The sequence below is a fragment of the Carcharhinus amblyrhynchos genome, unplaced genomic scaffold, assembly GCF_965287045.1.
Source record: "Carcharhinus amblyrhynchos unplaced genomic scaffold, sCarAmb.v2.hapA scaffold_42, whole genome shotgun sequence".
Taxonomy (NCBI): domain Eukaryota; kingdom Metazoa; phylum Chordata; class Chondrichthyes; order Carcharhiniformes; family Carcharhinidae; genus Carcharhinus; species Carcharhinus amblyrhynchos.
Window position 1 is genome coordinate 3,011,742 of NW_027649783.1, and position 19,883 is coordinate 3,031,624.

At 45.5% G+C, this 19,883-nt stretch overlaps 4 non-coding genes across 4 annotated transcripts; 3 read left to right on the forward strand and 1 right to left on the reverse strand.

The window, feature by feature from the left end:
* Positions 1 to 3,196: 3,196 nt before the first annotated feature.
* On the forward strand, positions 3,197 to 3,270 carry trnat-cgu (transfer RNA threonine (anticodon CGU)). The gene has a single exon. It is a non-coding gene; the product is annotated as a tRNA-Thr (tRNA).
* Positions 3,271 to 4,045: 775 nt separating this feature from the next.
* On the reverse strand, positions 4,046 to 4,119 carry trnat-agu (transfer RNA threonine (anticodon AGU)). Its single transcript has one exon. It is a non-coding gene; the product is annotated as a tRNA-Thr (tRNA).
* A 1,763-nt stretch (positions 4,120 to 5,882) lies between these two features.
* On the forward strand, positions 5,883 to 5,974 carry trnar-ucg (transfer RNA arginine (anticodon UCG)). The gene is given in 2 exon segments: positions 5,883 to 5,919; positions 5,939 to 5,974. It is a non-coding gene; the product is annotated as a tRNA-Arg (tRNA).
* Positions 5,975 to 19,749: 13,775 nt separating this feature from the next.
* On the forward strand, positions 19,750 to 19,831 carry trnas-aga (transfer RNA serine (anticodon AGA)). The gene has a single exon. It is a non-coding gene; the product is annotated as a tRNA-Ser (tRNA).
* Positions 19,832 to 19,883: the final 52 nt, after the last annotated feature.

A 19,883-nucleotide genomic window follows, 5' to 3' on the forward strand; every position in this document is an offset into this window, starting at 1 on the left:
GATACCTAATTGAAACCCAGCATTTTGTTCTAATTAGTACATGATTCCACACGACCCTCTACTCAAAATGTTTAATGTAACAACATCTGCTTATCTCTGAAATTCATTCTCTGTCGTCTTATTAATTAGAATTCTCTTTAGTGCATCGACTCAACTGCTGCAGGTCAGATCAAATTCCAATTTATATTGACTACATGGGAAACTACATTAATATTGAATTCTCCATGGGATTTAATGCTGACATCCAATCATTAATTCCTGTTTGATCTGTCTCCGCAACAGCGACAGTTAATGTGAATTTTCTTCCCTTCCACTGCAGTTCTCCATTGCGGCCAGTAGATGTCAGCACACTCTGATAGACTAAAGTTGTGACATCAGGGAGAGGCACAACAGAGAGGCAATGTTCACATTATATTGAAGCTGGGACGGAGAAATTTCGAAATACAAAATGTGTGGGCCATATCAATTCGAAATCCATCAGGACGCTGCTTTCCTCTGTATTCATCATTTAAACACCGATAAATCAGCATGGCTATGCTTTTTAACTTCAAGTATTAGTAACGGGAGGTATTTCATTTAGAACAAAGTGATATTTTGAATCATTGTTGTTTAGCACAGTTAGAATTTCATTATACAACGGTTTAATTATTAGTACAGGCCTATTAAAACACACATTACACAAAGTTTTACTGACTTCTGATTGGGAAAGGTAAATAGAGAGAAACTTGCTTTTCTTGATTACATATTACTGACCTATATCTGGTCGTACAGGTTTCAATCTCAACATTTGCCAATGGTGCAAAACTTGAAAATATTCTGAACTTTAATGAGAAGGATATTGATAATTTTCAAGAAGATGAAGACAGGCTGGTGGAATGGACAGGCACGTGACAGATACAACTTAATTAATGTTAGGAAGTGTAAAGTGAGACATTTTGGTCCGAAGATCAAGGAGAGACGATATAAAATAAAGCGTACACCTTTACCCTTCCTAATCCCCATTGCACCTTTACTACGCTGAGATGCCAAAATCTCTTCACCCATCTCAGAACTCATGAATATCCAGCCTGAAGTCTGCATTTCACCGTCTGCTTGTACAGTGATCATTAAACATTTGGCACTCCAACTTTCCTTGGCATCTTCTGCAACAATTCCCTGCTCCGTCTGACAACTCAGTCAATGTCGCATCTTCACTTAGTGCCCTGCCCATGGTAGGGTTATCCTGTCCAGTCCCCAAAGTGTTTCACCTTGCTCAATTGTATTGCCCAGATTGCATACTGTTCCAACTTTTCTATTCTCCATTAATAATAAATGAACAATTCAACTTCGCATTGCAGAGTGGCGCAGCGGAAGCGTGCTGGGCCCATAACCCAGAGGTCGATGGATCGAAACCATTGTCTGCTATTTCTCCTTTAGCAACAGCAAAAAGAATTCTCCGGCGGCTCCTTCAAAATGATTTGACAGTTCCGCCCAGGGTGCAGTAACTTTCTTCCGCGTCTCGTTACTCGTTAACATTTGAATGAGTAACAGATCGCTGAAATGCCATTTACTCACAAACAGACACAAGCTGTAAATGTTGCAAAGATACACAAGCCGAGGTTTTTTTTTCCCTTGGAGCATAACTATAAGGTTCATGGTGGGAGATACAGGAGGGATGCCCGAGGTAGATTCTTCACTCAGAGAGTGGTTGGGGTGTGGAATACACTGCTGCTGTGATAGTGGAGTCGGACACTTTAGGAACTTTCAAGCGGTTATTGATAGGCACATGGAGCACACCAGAATGATAGGGAGTGGGGTAGCTTGATCTTGGGTTTGAACATAACTCGGCACAACATTGAGGGCCGAAGGGCCTGTACTGTTCTATTTTCTATGTTCAAGAATCATCCCTTGAATAAACACTGCCACCTTTCAATGTTTAGCGGGTGAGTTTCATGAAGAGCTGAGTGTGATTCCCGCCTTTCTGCTTCTGTACAAATTTAGTCAAAGGAAAATTATACAAATATATCTTCAATTCTCCTTGTCTTTCACAAAGAACTGAGCGTGTGTTGGATACAGTTTCAACAGTAGCTTTAAAAAGATAGAGAATGGATTTAAAAATTTAAAATCCAAGGGTGACATCAATGCCTGAAGTGGTTTTCAGGCTGTGGCGACTTGAATAACAATGCACATTCTCAATTTGAATTGTTCAAAATCATAGAATGGAGCATCCATTGTGGATGAAAGGAAACTTTAAACTGTGCCGCTGTGCTGTGCTTCAGGAGCTGGTTTTACACAAATCTCCGTTAATGAGATGTTGCCTCACCTGCTGAGCATTTCCAGCACTTTTTGTTTTTTTTTGTCAGATTTCCAGCTTCCAGCTTTGCGTTGTATTCTGTGCAGGTGTTTAACTGGAACAGGGAACAGGTTCTGATCAGCCCCGTGACAGATAGAGTAGAAAGTATCTCCCAACTATCAGGCCTGCGAGACGAGACTTCAAGCTGTACAGGGGAGTGAGGAAGAGAGAGAGGGAGCATCATTCTGTGAGGGACAGATTTCCTTCACAGAGGCGAAAAGGTCTGTATTTCCACAACTGTTTTAACAGACTTCAGGTTTCCCAACATGACTTGCAATCAATGAAATCCCCCCTAACAGTTTTATCTCGGAGATTATTGAATTTATCAATAGTTTCCACATTGTCAAAAATCCATCTAAGGACAAGTAAAGTTTCAGCATGTGTTTCTGTGTCGCGTTGGACTTCCAAATGATGGTAATTCAGTCACTTAAAGGTTGTGGGTTCGAATTCCATCAGAGTCGGATTTTGGATCAGATTCGGAGTAAACAGTTTGCTGCTTCATTGATGTGATTCACCATCGGCACCGACATTTCCTGCTCTGCCATCTCTCCATGCTGTTTCTGTTAACCCGGCTCCCAGGGAAACCACTGACTCGAGAATAAATCACAAACCTTTCTTAAAGTTTGACACAACGTTCGCTGGTTGGGTAAGAAATAGTAACATATGTTTCAATGAGACATTTAATTTCTTTTGGAAGATAAATAAGATTAAGGAACGCACACACGCAACAACAACTTATAAATAACTACAATCAATAAATAAATATCAGTGTCCTACAATGTGGCAGTATCTCCTTTTTCACAAATACCACCAGATCTGGAACGTATTTCCAGCATTCCGCTGACGCTGCCCACGGCCCTGACAGGCTCTGTGGCTTAGTTGGTTAAAGCGCCTGTCTCGTAAGCAGGAGATCCTTGGTTCAAATCCCAGCAGAGCCGTCGCTCTTTTTCAATGTTATTCTGATGTTTCTGCTGCGCTTGTCCTTCTCGGTCCCAATGGTCGTGGGTTTGGAAGGTTCTGCCAAAGGAGCTTTACTGAGTTGCCGCAGTGCATCGTGCAGATGGTGCACACTGCTGCCATTGTGTGTCGGTAGTGGAGGGAGTGAGTTTTTATACATGGGAAGCGAATGAAGCGGGATGCTCTGTCCTGGATGGTGCCAAATTTCTGTCGTTCTGTTCAAGTTGAATTCACCCAGACAAATGATCTCAGGAAACAAGGTGATTCGATTTCCTCCCACATTCCAAAGATGAGCAGGTTGAATGGATTTGGCCATGTTAGATTGTCCCTTCGTCCCCAAGGTATTTGTATGAGTAGATTCGCGGAGTGGGTGTGTGGCACTGCGGGGATAGATCCGATGTACAATTCTCTGTCGGAGGGTCGGTGGAGGGTCTGTACGGGCTCGAAGGGCAGAATGGTCTCCTTCAGCACTGTCGGGATTGTGTGTTTCTCAGGCCATTTGACTGTGTTTGGAATTCGCTGAGAAAATAATGGAAATCTGTATTGGTAGAACATTGAGTATATTTAGATGATTTTTTTTACTGCAAGATGATGAAAATACCTGGATCATCTCAACAAATAGTCGAGATATTTGTGGGGAGTCTCGAAATTTTAACAACGTTGGAGATTATCCACTGTGAAGGGAAAGGCAAAACTGACAAGCAAAACGGATTTTGTGACTGGCACAATTGCAAATATCATTGGGATTAAAAAACCAGGCTCCGCTGGGATTTGAACCCAGGATCTCCTGCTTACTAGGCAGGCGCTTTAACCAACTAAGCCACAGAGCCTGGCACTGCTGTGGGTGGGATCAGCGGAATGCGGGAAATATGTTCCAGATCTGGTGGTATTTGTGAAAAGCCGAGATTTAAAAAAGAAAATACTTTATTCATACGGGATATGTGTGTCACTGGCCCGGGAAGCATTTATTGTCCAAATTAATTGTCTTTGAGTAATTGGCGATGAATTCATTCTGGAGACACTGCAGTCCATGTGGTGTATGTACACATAGACTGCTGTTAGGGAGGGAGTTCCGGGATTGTGAGCCAGCCATGGGAACGGTGATATGTTTCCAAGTCAGGATGATGTGTGTCTCGGAGTGGAACTTACAGGTGGTCATTGTTCCTCTGCATCTGCTGCCCTTGTGCTGAGAGATTTCTAGGGTTTGGGTGGTGCCTCGCGAAGGGGAAAAAAAAACAGTCTCTGAAGTGGGATTTGAGCCCAGGCCCCGAAAGAAGATTGTGACCTGAACACAGCATCTTAAACAGATCGGTTATCCTGACTACATCCGCCAAGGTTCAAAATCTGTGCACAAATCGAATTGAATTCCGTCTTTGTAGCATTTACATTTCAAACTCGATACGTTTTTATCCCCCAATTTTTGAACCCCAGCCAGAGGCCTGTATCTGAGTCCCATCCTTCCCCAAGCCGCCGGGGGGTGAGGAGCTTCTCATTGCTGCATTGCTCTGTTTGCTCAACTCAACAAAGACCCAATTCCCGCCCTTCCTGTTCCTTACAGGAAGATGTTGAGAGAGTCAGATCTGAGCAATGTGAAGTATCCAATTGGAGAGTTACATCCTGGCGACAGGAATATCTCTCCACAGCTGCTTTCGGAGCTGCTGAATATTTCCAGCATTTCCTCTTTCTGATTTTGTGTCTTCATTACAGGAGTTCATTTACTGACAACCCAAAACTTGTCTCTCGGGCCCAGCTCCAGACACAGCCTTTCTGTGATCTTCAAACGGACAAGTTCACTCTTCACTTTCCTACACACATGCTTTAAAATCGGCTGGTCTCACACTCAGCACCCTGCGGCATCGCCTTCAAACCTCACCCCACCCTTCAACCGTCCACCAGGGTCTCAGAGGTACAAGTACTTCTTAGGAATTGACAAAAACAAGATTACAGAGTTTGTGAGGGCATATAAAAGGTTAATCCATACTCACAAAGAGACTGTGAGAATCTTTCTCCCTCTCTATTTGATCAGCAGAAGATACAGATTGTCTGCAGTCAGTCATTATCCAGCAATATTCCCCCTTCCTATACAGTTACTGAGTGGGGGTGGAGGGATAGACACCGATAGAGTGAGTGAGGGCGGTGATAATTTATCAGATAATGTATCAGTTACAGAAATCCTTGTAAATTCCGGCTTTATCCAGAAAGATTCACTTGGAGAAACAGAAGCTGCAGTCTCAGCTCTCACTGATGTTGTACTAGAGACATATTATTAATCCCACACTCAGGAACAGTGCTGCATTTTGACAGAAGAGATGGAGAGAGGCAATAGAAACTGAATGGTCCAGTTCTAAACAGTGTGCAGGCTCAGAGGGAGCTGAGGTTCGGAGAGATCTTTGAAGGAGAGAGGCCATTTTGAGAGAGTTGTCAGGAAGGCGGATTGGATGTTTGGCTTCAAAACTGGAGATACTGAGTATAAAAACTGGGAAGTTCTGCTCAATATTTATAAAGTGAAACATCCAAAAATAGAACTGAGAATAAATATAACCTCGGTAGGTATTCACATGGTTCTGACATTCCGGCGGAGTAAACATGTGTCGACCGCGTGGCCTAATGGATAAGGCGTCTGACTTCGGTCAATATGACAGTGATGGTATCAGAAGATTGCAGGTTCGAGTCCTGTCGTGGTCGTTTTATGCAGAAATCTGGCCGAAGTTTCAAAATAAACGAGATTTCCTTCTTCAGCGGAAAGCTCTGCATTTTCTTGCAAACATTGCAGGGCTCTTTCTCAGAATGTATTTCCTTGTTGTTTTGTTCATTCAATTTTTTAATCTGATTATTTTATCCTCCGCCCAAGAAATCAATCTTATCTTTGAGATCTTAATAAATTGTTGATGCTCCCGAATGGAGCAACAGGCTTTGATGCAATCTGTTCAATAGAATTCTGTGGAGGGAATTCTAATCTCCTCAGGAAGGGGTTTAATAATGAGCTGAATGAACAGTTTCTGTTTTCAGGGATGAAAGGTGATGTCACTGGGCTGGTAATCCGGAGACCCGCACTAGTATTTGGGAACACGGAGTAAATCCCACTGCGGCAGCTGGTGGAATTTCAATTCATTGATGAAGTCAATCTGGAATTGAAAGCTAGTCTCAGTAATGGTGGCCTTGGAACTACTGTCAATTGGAGTAAAATATGATCTGGTTCATCGGTGCACATTAGATGAAGCCGTTTGCCCTCCTTACCTGGTCTGGCTGACATCTGACTCCAGACCCAGAGCAATGAGGGTGACTCTTAACTGCCCTCTGAAATGGCCGAACAAGGCACTTTCATTTGAAGGGCAATTAGAGGAGGGCAACAAATGCTGGTCCTGCAGGCGACACCCACAGCCCATAAAAAAGGAACCATGAAGGAGGAAGAGAATGCTCTGCCGGTAACAACTGCTGACATTCGGCGCTGTGGTTTGCCGTTTGACCGCCTAGCCTAATGGCTAAAGTGTCTGATAATTTTTACAATAGCGGAAATAGTATCAGAAGATTGCCGGTTCGAGTCCTATTACTTTTCTGCAGAAATCTGGTTGAAGTTCCAGAAAAACGAGATGGTCTAGTGCCGGATTGAGAATCCGGAGCCTTTTCTCCAAAACCAACATGGCTGAGGGTGGCCTGATGTTGGGCTTTCAATTAATGAAAGTTTTTTGTAAAAAAAAATCGATAAAATGGACCAGAGAAGGGCAGATAGGAATGTATCTCACTCTCTCATACATGCCATTGATAGTTGATGGTTTTAGCACAATGATGTACATGTGACCAGTGTATCAGCGAATCCTCAGAGTGTGAGAGACATCCCATCAGTAATGTTTCCCCAACATCCTCCAGATTGAAGGGAGGCAGCATTCATGCTGATGACTGGGAGGAGTTTGTTACAAATCGTTGAAGATGGCCAAAACCTGTCCCCCAATCGGCAGCAGGCTTTTATGAGGCAGAATGGAGGCAGAGAAGACAGTAACAGAGGAGAAAGCTCTGTGGGCTGAGAATGGGCCTGTTCACTCACATGAAGACCCATAGCAGAAACTCATGGCCCTGAATGGATGTCATCCTCGAATCGAGGGACCGACAACAAAAAACAAAGAACAAAGAACAACACAGCACAGGAAACAGGCCCTTCAGCCCTACAAGCCCGCACCGCCCATTTTAACACTCAGTGAGTGCCTCATTCCAATCATTCTTCTACCTCCGACTTTTGTCGACATCTCCTGGACTCCACAATAAAGGGGTGCAGATTTAGGGAATTATATGTGCGCCAGATTAAGGGAGATTCAATTTACATAAGAACATAAGAAATAGGAGCAGGAGTAGGCCATCTAGCCCTTCGAGCTTGCCCCGCCATTCAATAAGATCATGGCTGATCTGTCGTGGCTCAGTTCCACATTCCCGCTCTCTTCCCATAACCCTTAATCCCCTCTCTTATCAAAAACCTTATCAACCCGCGTCTTAAAAGTATTTAGCGAGGTAACCTCCACCACTTCAACGGGCACAGAATTCCAGAGATTCACCACCCTTTGAGTGAAGAAGTTCCTCTTCAACTCCGTTCTAAACCGCCCCACTTTATCTTGGGGCTGTGGCCTTTAGTCTTACTGTCCTTTCTGAGCGGGAAGAGCCACTCCACCACTATCCTACCCATCCCATTCATCATCTTATATGTCTCAATGAGATCTCCCCTCATTCTTCTAAACTCTAACGAGTACAAGCCTAGTTTATTCAGCCTCTCCTCATAGCTCAACCCCCTCAACTCCGGCATCAGCCTAGTAAACCTCCTCTGCACTCCCTCCAAGGCCAAAATATCCTTGCGTAAGTACGGCGCCCAAAACTGCACACAGTACTCCAGCTGCGGCCTCACCAATGCCCTATACAGCCGCAGCAAGACCTCCCTACTTTTATATTCAATCCCCCTCACTATGAAGGCCAGCATCCCATTCGCCTTCCTGACCACCTGCTGCACCTGCAAGCTGGGTTTTTGCGACTCATGCACAAGGACCCCGAGGTCCCTCTGCACCGTCACCTGCTGCAGTTTTTCGCCAAGTAAGTAATAATCCTTCCGACCATTATTCCTACCAAAGGGGCGATTTATTAACACCAATCAGCCGAAAAGCACGTTTTTGGGGTGTGGGAGGAAACCGGAACACCCAGAGAAAACCCACGCAAACACGGGGATAATGTGCAAACTCCCACAGACATTGACCCAAGCCGCCCTGATAACTGTCCCTAGCCGCGCTGGCTGTGGGTGGTCAGCTCAGCTGGTTAGAGCGTGGCGTTCATAACACCAAGGTCGCGGGTTCGATCCCTTTTTGGACCAGTTTGCTTTTTTATCCCCCTCAAACTGGTATATTTTGGACGGCACGGTAGCACTGCTGCTTTACATCTCCAGGGACATTGGTTCGATTCCCGGCTTAGGTCAATATCTGTGTGGCGTTTGCACATTCTCCTCGTATCTGCGTGAGTTTCCTCCGGGTACTCCAGTTTCCTCCCATCGTCCAAAGATGTGCGGGTTAGGTTGATTGGCCCTGTAGTCATTCTCATGAAGTTCGAGGCGGCAGTTTCACTTCTCTGAGAGCATTGATACACCAGTTCATAGTTTCTTCAAACTTTACTCAAAAACCCGACTTCGATGAGATTCTGACCCACAAAGTTTGAATATCTCACTAGACAATCTCCTCTTCCATCTTCTTCCATCGGGAAAAAGATACAACAGTCTGGGGCCACCGACTCAAGAATAGTTTCTGTCCTGCTGCCTTCAGACCTCTGAATGAACCTTCCTTGCATTAAGTTGATTTTTCTCTCGACCCGAGCTATGATTGTGACACTACATTCTGCAATCTCTCCTTTCCTTCTCTATGAATGGTATGCTTTGTCGCTATAGCGCACAAGAAAAAAACTACCTTTCGCTGTATACTAATAATATATGTGACAATAATAAATCTAATCAAATGAAATAAGACAATGATGAGAATTCCTACATGTCATTCTTTGTGCCACAGATCCCCAGCTGCAGCGCTCGCACTGCAACAAAGCGTGTTCAGACTAGAAAGTGCATCTTGGTGAAATAATAGGTCAATTCCAAATCGTTTCAGTTCAACATTTAAGCAAACGAACAAATAAAAATGACACATCGCGATAGGGAAAGAGTATCGTGGGGCAAAATACACGAATCAAAGTATATCAGACGTGACAGCCGTCAAACTGAACAGAACCAGATATCCATTATGCAAATACTCCCAGTGCCTCAAGAGAAGCCCTTTCCCCAACTAAGTGTTTGTATAGTTTTATTTGTTTCTCCGGCACTGACAGGTAACAGTAAATCACAACCTCACCAACCAGTGACAGCCAGTTAAATAACCATCCCACACTCGCTGATAATGGAGTTTCTGACAGTGACAGTTTCTGACCATCCTCCGATTGGACCTGGAGGGAACCAGATTCACTGTCAGAGCTGGACTTTCTTACAGAGTGGGTGACAGAGCCAGGTGAGCGATGGTGATGGAGTGGTGACTGTGAGAGCATTTGACCAAGGGTCAGTTCCTGACCATCACTGTTCTGATTTCTTTAATTAGTTATCGCAGGTCATAATAGTAGGTGGACACTCTTAAAATGAAATTCACTAAAAATCCTCACAATCACGATCTTTCTAATGGAAAATTCAGCTTCAATTTGCTTTCAGTGGAAACTTTGTGAAATGAAAGAACAGGCCTCAGAATTGATCAATGAGTTCCCAGTAAGGAACAATTGTAAAAAGGTGGCTTCAACCAGACAAGCCAATTCAGTTTCCAAACTGCGCTCCGGGCTCTCCTGGTACCTGATGGAATCAGCAACTGAGGAAGTTCTGCAATAAAAACTAACGCAAATAACGGCACATGGGGGCAGAGTGAGCGATGGTGGTATAGTGGTGAGCATAGTTGCCTTCCAAGCCATTGACCCGGGCTCGATTCCCGCCTGTTGCATGGATAATTTCTTTGTAAACCTTATTCGCGGCCTCTTGGACTTTAAACGGAGTGAACAAAAACAGGGCCAACACAACATTGGACAGTAATAGAGATGCTTTGCTTTATTTTCTCTTCGGACGTAATTGGATTTCAATGGAAAAATATTTGAATAGAGAAACAAGTCTCCGACATAATAACTGAATTCAGAGACAGAGATACAAAGTATAAGGTGAGGAACAAATTTCAGCTCACACTCTGTGCTCTGCACAATCCTGGTTCCTGATGAAGTTAATATATGCACATTACTGAGGTGGTTACATTATTCTGGTAAATAAGCAGCTGCGATGGCTGAGTGGTTGAGGCGCTGGATTTGAAATCCAATGGGGTTTCCCCGAGCAGATTCCAACACTGCTCATAGCGGTTATGGTTGGAAATGTTTGCTTCAGGCAGCCATCCTGGGGAGTTTTTGCTTTGAAGCATTTGGATCTCCATCATGTGTTCAGCTGCATGGTTCTGGGCCAGGTGCAGGCAGCTGAGTTTGGAAAGGACACCTGGGTATCCTCGGGTTGGTATGGACAAGATGGGCCGAATGGCTTCCTTCGGTGCTGTCACTTTGGTTCTTTCGATGGTTCCATGAGCAAAATCATAACGTGAGCAGAAGGAAAAAATCAGCATCAGGATCACAAGGACAAAACAAGGTCTGATGTCAGAGGAAGATTCTTATGTAATGACACACAGAGCATAAGAAATATATTTCATCAGAATACATTGAATGAATGAGAATTTCAAAATGCTGCTTAGATGAGAAGTCATCGGGTTCATTCAAACACATTGCTACAAGCTGGTCATTACTGGGCGTTAGTTGTTCCTGGCAATAACGGATTGGGAATGGAAGGAACAGGTTCACATCTGCACATTGTCAGGTCAAACTGTGTCTCAGATTGACAGCTCCCAAGAGAGGTTTTCCTCTCCTCTCGCTGTGTGCTCTGGAATCTCGGGGATTAGTTGGAGTTTCCCAGCTCAATAACTGTTAAAGCCTCTGAGGCCGGAGATTCTCACAGTGTCTGTTCCCAGATCGTTCACAATAGAGAGTGTGAGGGTGAGTGAGTGAGTATCAGTCTTTCAATTCGATATCTGACAGCTGCACAGTGAACCCATATTCACTCGCTGCAAATTAACAGATACAGTGAAAGAAACACAGAAACAGAACTTAGGAGCAGTGATCCTTCCAGCCTGCTCCGCCATTCATTCTGATCGTGGCTGATCCTCCAACTCAATATCCTGGTCCCACCTTTTACCTCCATATCCTTTGATCCACTTTGTCTCAAGTGCTATTTCTAACTGCTTCTTCAAAACTGCTTTCTTTTCTGAAAGAAATGGCGGAGGTGATAGTGGATGCCTTGGTGATTATTTTCCAGACGTCGCTGGATTCCGGGGAAGTGCCGGAAGATTGGAAAACGGCTAATGTTACGCCGTTGTTTAGGAAGGGTGGCAGGCAAAAGGCAGGGAATTATAGGCCGGTTAGTTTAACGTCTGTTGTAGGTAAAATGTTGGAATCCGTGATCAAGGAGGAAATAGCGAGGCATCTTGAGGGGAATTGCTTGATAGAGCAGACGCAGCACGGTTTCCTTCAGGGGAAGTCGTGTCTGACGAATTTATTGGAGTTCTATGAGGATGTGTCTAGGGCGGTGGATAGAGGAGAGCCGGTGGATGTGGTCTTTCTTGATTTTTAGAAGTCGTTTGACAAGGTACCTGACAAGAGGTTATTGCAGAAGGTCAGGGGACAGGGAGTTGGGGGTAGGGTGTTAGCGTGGATAGAGGATTGGTTGTCAAATAGGAGGCAGAGAGTGGGGGTCAATGGGTGCTATTCGGATTGGCGGTTGGTGACTAGTGGAATGCCCCAGGGGTCGGTGCTGGGGCCTCAGCTATTTACCATTTATATAGATGATCTGGAGGAGGGAACCGAGTGTAGGGTGTCGAAATTTGCTGATGACACCAAGATTGGTGGAACGGCAAATTGTGCGGAGCGTGTGGAGAGTCTGCAGAAGGATCTAGATAGGCTGGGCGAATGGGCCAGGAAATGGCAAATGGAATTTAATGTTGGCAAGTGCGAGGTGGTCCACTTTGGTAGGAATAATGGTAGGAAGGACTATTACTTACGTGGCGAAAAACTGCAGCAGGCGACGGTGCAGAGGGACATCGAGGTCCTTGTGCATGAGTCGCAGAAACACAGCCTGCAGGTGCAGCAGGTGGTCAGGAAGGCTAATGGGATGCTGGCCTTCATAGCGAGGGGGATTGAATATAAAAGTAGGGAGGTAGTAGTTTTTTTTTCTCGTGCCCCTAACCCTACAAATTAGTGCAGAGAGGATACCCGATTCTCTACACTGGTAGAGAATCCCACCCTTCCACCTCCTCTAACCTAATTATAAGTGTGTAGGAAGTTTTTTTTTTATATATTTTTATTTTTCTGCTGGTAATTGATTCAGGGATGGCAGTTCAGGCTGTAAGCTGCATCTCCTGTGGAATGTATGTAGTGAGAGACTCCAGCAGTGTTTCAGGTGATTTTTCTTGTAGGAAGTGTGATAGATTGCAGTTTCTGGAGGAGCGTGTAAAGGAGCTGGAGGTGGAATTAGAGGAACTCCGCATAATTCGGGAAGTGGAGGAGGACATAGATAGGAGTTATAAGGAGTTAGTCACTCCTAGAAATAAGTCTTGGGTCACTGCCAGGAAGAGGGGAAAGAAGCAGTTGGGGGGACAATCCCCTGGGGCTGTTCCCCTCCAAAATAGGTTTTCGGTCCTGGAGGCTACAGTTGAGGAGAAATCAACTGGGGATAGCCAAAGGGAGCAGGTCTCTGGGGGTGAGCCTATTGGCAAGCCTTAGGTGGTTAGGGGTAAGAGATTGGGCCTCGTGATTGGGGACTCCACAGTTATGGGGACGGATAGGAGAGTTGGAGGTAAGGGTAGGGACTCAGGGCTGGTGTGTTGCCTACCAGGGGCTGGGGTCCGGGATGTATCGGACAGAGTATTCAGGACTCTTAGGGGAGAGGGAGATCAACCCCAAGTTATAGTTCATGTGGGGACACATGACATAGGGAGATTAAGGGAAGGGGATATTAAGCAAAGATTTATGGAGTTGGGGTGGAAACTAAAGGCAAAGTCTGAAAGTGTGGTTATCTCCGGACTCTTGCCTGTGCCACGGGATAGTTTAGAGAGGAATAGAGAGAGGGAAAGTTTGAACTCGTGGCTGAGGGGATGGTGCAGGAGGGAGGGGTTCAGGTACTTGAGCAATTGGGGCTCATTCTGGGGAAGGTGGGACCTCTATAAGGGGGATGGGCTACACCTGAACCAGAGGGGAATCAATATCCTGGGGGGTAAATTTGCAAAGGCTATGCAGGGAGGTTTAAACTGATTCGGAGGGGGGGAGGGATAGTGAGGAAAGGGGGTGAAAGTGAGGGGGGTATAGTTGGGGAATGCAAGGCACGGCATAGTGGGGGTGGGGCGGAGCAGGGTTTGAAATGTGTGTACTTTAATGCGAGGAGTATTCGCAATAATGTGGATGAACTTGCAGCGTGGATCAGTACCTGGGACTTTGATGTTGTGGCCATTTCAGAGACATGGATACAGCAGGGTCAGGAATGGTTGTTGCAGGTTCCGGGGTACAAATGCTTTAGTCGGAGTAGAGATGAAGGTAGAAGGGGGGGTGGGGTAGCATTGCTAGTCAAGGACTGTATCACAGTGTCGGAGAGGAAGTTTGATGAGGACTTGTCATTTGAGGTAGTATGGGCGGAGATTAGAAATAGGAGAGGAGAGGTCACCTTGTTGGGAGTCTTTTATAGACCTCCTAAAAGTTCTAGAGAGGTTGAGGAAAGGATTGCGGAGACAATCCTGGTTAGGAGTGAAAGTAATAGGGTAATTGTTATGGGGGACTTTAACTTTACGAATATTGATTGCAATTGCTATAGTTCTAGCTCGCTAGAGGGGTCAGTGTTTGTACAAAGCGTGCAGGAAGGTTTTTTGACTCAGTATGTAGATAGGCCAACTAGAGGTGAGGCTATATTGGATTTGGTGCTGGGAAATGAGCCAGACCAGGTGCTAGACTTGGAAGTTGGTGTGCATTTTGGTGATAGTGACCACAATTCGGTTACGTTCACCTTAGTGATGGGAAGGGATAGGCATGAACCTCGGGTCAGTAGTTTTAGCTGGGGTAAGGGCAATTATGAGGCTATTAGGAGTGAATTAGGAAGCATAGATTGGACTAGGAGATTACAGGGACTGGGAACGTCCGAAATGTGGAGTTTTTTCAAGGAGCAGCTACTGCGAGTCCTTGATAGGTATGTCCCTGTCAGGCATGGAGGATTTGGTAGATCTAGGGAACCGTGGTGCACTAAAAGAGTTGAGTCGATGGTTAAAAAGAAAAAGGAGGCTTATGTTCGGATGAGATTGGAGGGCTCAGATAGTGCACTAGAAAGCTTTAGATTGGCTAGGAGGGAGTTGAAGAGTGAGTTGAGAAGGGCTAAAAGAGGACATGAGAAGACTTTGGCTGATAGGATTAAGGAGAATCCTAAGGCGTTCTATAGGTATGTCAAGAACAGAAGGTTGGTCAGGGCAAGATTAGGGCCAGTTATAGACAGCAGGGGGAAGTTGTGTGTGGAACCGGAGGAGATTGGAGAAGTATTGAACCAATATTTGTCTTCGGTGTTCATGCAGGGGGACATGAATATAGCTGAGGAGGACATTGGGTTGCAGGGGTGTAAAATAGACAGTATTACGGTTGATAAGGGGGATGTGCTGGAAATTCTTGAGGGGCTGAAAATAGATAAGTCCCCTGGTCCGGATGGGATCTACCCTAGGATTCTCTGGGAGGCTAGAGAGGTGATTGCAGAGCCTCTGGCTCTGATCTTCAGGTCGTCATTGGTCTCTGGTGTAGTCCCGGAGCATTGGAGGATAGCGAATGTTGTCCCATTGTTTAAGAAGGGGAACAGAGACTTTGCCGGGAATTATAGACTGGTGAGTCTTACTTCTGTTGTGGGCAAGGTTTTAGAAAAAATTATTAGGGATAGGATTTATAGTTATTTGGAGTGTAATGAATTGATTAGAAATAGTCAGCATGGTTTTGTAGCGGATAGGTCGTGCCTTACTAACCTTATTGAGTTTTTTGAGAAGGTGACCAAAGAGGTGGATGGGGGCAAGGCAGTTGACGTGGTATACATGGATTTGAGTAAGGCGTTCGATAAGGTTCACCATGGTAGGCTTCTGCAGAAAATGCAGATGTATGGGATTGTGGGTAATCTAGGAAGTTGGATCAGGAATTGGCTATCAGATAGGAGACAGAGGGTGGTGGTTGATGGTAAATATTCATCATGGAGTTCAGTTACGAGTGGTGTGCCTCAGGGATCTGTTTTGGGGCCACTGTTGTTTGTAATTTTTATTAATGATCTGGATGAGGGTGTAGTTGGGTGGATTAGTAAATTTGCTGATGACACCAAAGTTGGAGGTGTGGTAGATTGTGAGGAAGGGTGTCATAGTCTGCAGGGAGACTTAGATAGGTTGCAGAGCTGGGCCGAGAGGTGGCGGATGGAATTTAATGCGGAGGAGTGTGAGGTAATTCACTTTGGTAGGAGCAACAGATGTGTCGAGTATAGGGCTAACGGGAGGACTTTGAATAGTGTGGATGAACAAAGGGACCTAGGTGTATGTGTACATAGATCCCTGAAAGTTGGGAATCAAGTAGATAAGGTTGTTAAGAAGGCGTACGGTGCTTGGCGTTTATTGGTAGGGGGATTGAATTTAGGAGTCGCAGCGTCATGTTGCAACTGTACACTGCTCTAGTGCGGCCGCACTTGGAGTACTGTGTGCAGTTCTGGTCCCCGCATTACAAGAAGGATGTGGAGGCGTTGGAGAGGGTGCAGAGGAGGTTTACTAGGATGTTGCCTGGTATGGTGGGGAGGTCCTATGAGGAGAGACTGAGGGATTTAGGGTTGTTTTCGTTGGAAAGAAGGCGGCTAAGAGGGGATCTTATTGAAACATATAGGATGATTAGAGGTTTAGATAGGGTGGATAGTGATAGCCTTTTTCCTCGGATGGGGAAAGCTAGCACGAGGGGGCATGGCTTTAAATTAAGGGGGGGTAGCTACAGGACGGATGTCAGGGGTAGGTTCTTTACCCAGCGGGTGGTGAGGGATTGGAATGCCCTGCCTGCTGCAGTTGTAAATGCGTCTAGTTTGGGGGCGTTTAAGAGATCTCTGGATAGGTTTATGGACGAAAAGGGATTGGTATAGGCTAGTGGGTCATTGTTTTTGTAACTGGTCGGCGCAACATCGTGGGCCGAAGGGCCTGTTCTGCGCTGTAATGTTCTATGTTCTATGTTCTATGTCTTGCTGCAGCTGTATAGGGCATTGGTGAGGCCGCAGCTGGAGTACTGTGTGCAGTTTTGGTCGCCGCACTTACGCAAGGATATTTTGACCTTGGAGGGAGTGCAGAGGAGGTTCACTAGGCTGATACCGGAGTTGAGGGGGTTGAGCTATGAGGAGAGGCTGAATAAACTAGGCTTGTACTCGTTCGAGTTTAGAAGAATGAGGGGAGATCTCATTGAGACGTGTAAGATGATGAATGGGTTGGATAGGGTAGAGGTGGAGAGACTCTTCCCGCTCAGAAAGGACAGTAGGACTAGGGGGCACAGCCTCAAGATAAAGCGGGGGGGGGGGGGGGGGGGGGCGGTTTAGAACGGAGTTGAGGAGGAACTTCTTCACTCAAAGGGTGGTGAATCTCTGGAATTCTCTGCCCGTTGAAGTGGTGGAGGCTGCCTCGCTAAATATATTTGAGACGCGGGTTGATGGGTTTTTGATAAGCGAGGGGATTAAGGGTTATGGGGAGAGGGCGGGAATGTGGAACTAAGACACGACAGATCAGCCATGATCTTACTGAATGGCGGGGCAGGCTCGAAGGGCTAGATGGCCTACTCCTGCTCCTATTTCTTATGTTCTTAAAAGATTCAATATTTTGGCCTCAACTACTTTCTATGGCCGGGAATTTCACATCCTCTCCACTCTCTGGGTGAAGAAGCTTCTCCTCATGTCTGTCCGAAACTGTCTATCCTGTAACCTCAGACTGTGACCCTGGATCTGGACACTCCCAAACATCCTTCTTTCATCTACCCGGCCTAATCCTGTTAGAATTTTCTAGCTTTCTAAGGAGGCCCCTCATTCTCCTGAACTCCAGCGAATATAAATGTAACCAACTCAATCTCTCCTCATACCTCAGTCCTGCCATCACAAGGATCAGTCTGGTAAACCGCTGCTTTCGCTCTCGAACAAGAACATCCTTCCTCAGATAAGAAGACAAAACTGCAGCTGTGGCCTCACCAAGACCCTGCATAATTGCATCAAGACATCCCCGCTCCTGTACTCGAAGTCTGTCGCTATGAAGGCCACCATACCATTTGCATTTTTTACTGCCTGCTACAGCGGCATCTTTCCCTTCAGTGACTGGTGCATGAGGACACTCTGTTCTGGTTGCACATTCTCTTCTCCTAATTTATGACCAAACAGAACATAATCTGTCTTCCCGTGTTTGCGAACAAATTGGATCACTTCACATTTATTCAAAATATACTGCATCTGCCAATCATTGAGCCATTCGCTCAACTTGGCCAAATCAGGCTGCAGGATATGGTGTAAGGTGACTCTGAGATAAAGGGATGGAGAGAGAAACGAGGTGACTGCAGTCTGACTCTGACTCTTCAAACCAGTTATTGCGCCCTTGTTGAAAGTGAATGTGCCTGAGAACAGGAGAAAAGCAGATCATGGGCCAGGGATTTATTTTCTGTGAAGAGTAAAATAAACTTGTAACCAGTCAGTGTCTGGCTGAGAACTGGCGGGAAGTGGGGGAGAGGGGGGAGGGGAGAGGGGGGAGGGGAGGGGAGGGGAGGGAGACTGCATAATTAAAATTCACATAAATATTTTCATGATCCATCTGTGCCTAATGGAAAATCTAGTTTAAAATTGTTGTCAGTGGAAAATTTGTTAAAATGAAAAAAAAGGACCTCAAAACTACTCAATGAATTCTCAGCCCGAAACAATAGTTAAAAGAACAAAGAACAAAGAACAGCACGGCACGGGAAACAGGCCCTTCGGCCCATCGAGCCCGCGCCGCCATTTTAACATTGTGTTTTTCCTCTTCCACCCTTGACCAATGTCTCTGCTTATGGCACCCACATTGGAAACCAGATTGAGGGGAGAATAATTTCGGGACAATTTGTTACACCAATTAGCCTAATAGCAAATCTTTGGGATGTGGGAGGAAACCGGAGCACCGGGAGGAAATCCACGCAAGCACAGGGAGAATGCGCAAACTCCCACAGATACTGGCCCAAATCTATGTATCTGCACAGCAAACAGTGATAGTCACTGAGCTGCAGTGTTGCGCAGCATCTGGTCCAGTTTAAGCGTACACAAACGACGCAAAGTACTAGGCTATTCTCGAAACATCCAAGAGCAGCCCACGCACGACCCACCACGTGTGTGCCCCTCGTTGGACAACAAGGTGGACCGACACACTTGTGCAGTAAAAGAGAAAAACATCAACACATGTAACAGTTGATTTCCAGGAACGTCCCGAGGCTCTGATCCTTATTTAAAAGTCTCCTATATCCCTCATCCCTATTTCGCTCATGTGTCTGTCTAAGTACACCTTAAACAACTCCAGCGTGCCTGCCTCCACCACCTTACTTGGCAGTGCATTCCATACCCTCACAACCCTCTGTGTGAAAAACCTCCCTCTGGCATCCAAATTATACTTCTCCCCCCTCACGCTAAGCCCGTGCCCCCTGGTGATATTTGTCTCCAATCTAGGAAAAAGCCTGCCACATTTTACTCCATCTATACCCTTCAGAATCTTATACACCTCTATTAGATCCACCCTCAATCTCCGTCCTTCTAAGGTGGCTTCAAACAGTCCAGGGAAACGAGACAAGCCAAGTTCAGTTTCCAAACTGTCTGATGGACACACTTCGTGTCTGATGAAATCAGCAACACAGGTAGTTCCGTAATTATAACTGATTAAAATAATAGCAGTGGGCCAGCGTAAGCGATGGTGGTATAGTGGTGAGTAAAGCTGCTTCCCAAGCAGTTGACCCGGGTTCGATTCCCACCCATCGCATTGATTATTTACTTGTAACTTTATCCACTTCCTCTTTTGTTTTCAACCGAGTGGACAAAAATAGGGAGCGAATACAACATTTGACGGTAATGAAATACAATAGAGATTTTTCTTTTTCTTTTTCTTTTTATTCGGACCTAATTTGTTTGTAATGAAAAATTACCGAGATACAAAAACAAGTCTCTGACCTAGTCAGTGAGTTCTCCGTCAGAGACAAAGATACAAAAGTAGAGGAACAAATTTCAGCTCACACACTGAGCTCTGTACAATAACGGTGCCTGATGAAGTTAGTATGAACGCTACTGAGGTGATTATATTAGCTAAACAACCCGTGGAGCTGCGATGGCCGAGTGGTTAAGGTGTTGGATTAGAAATCCAATGGGGTTTCCCCGCGCAGGTTCGAGTCCTGCTCGCAGCGATTATCATTGAAAGTGTTTGCTTCCGGCAGCCCCAGAGCCGGAACTCCTTCT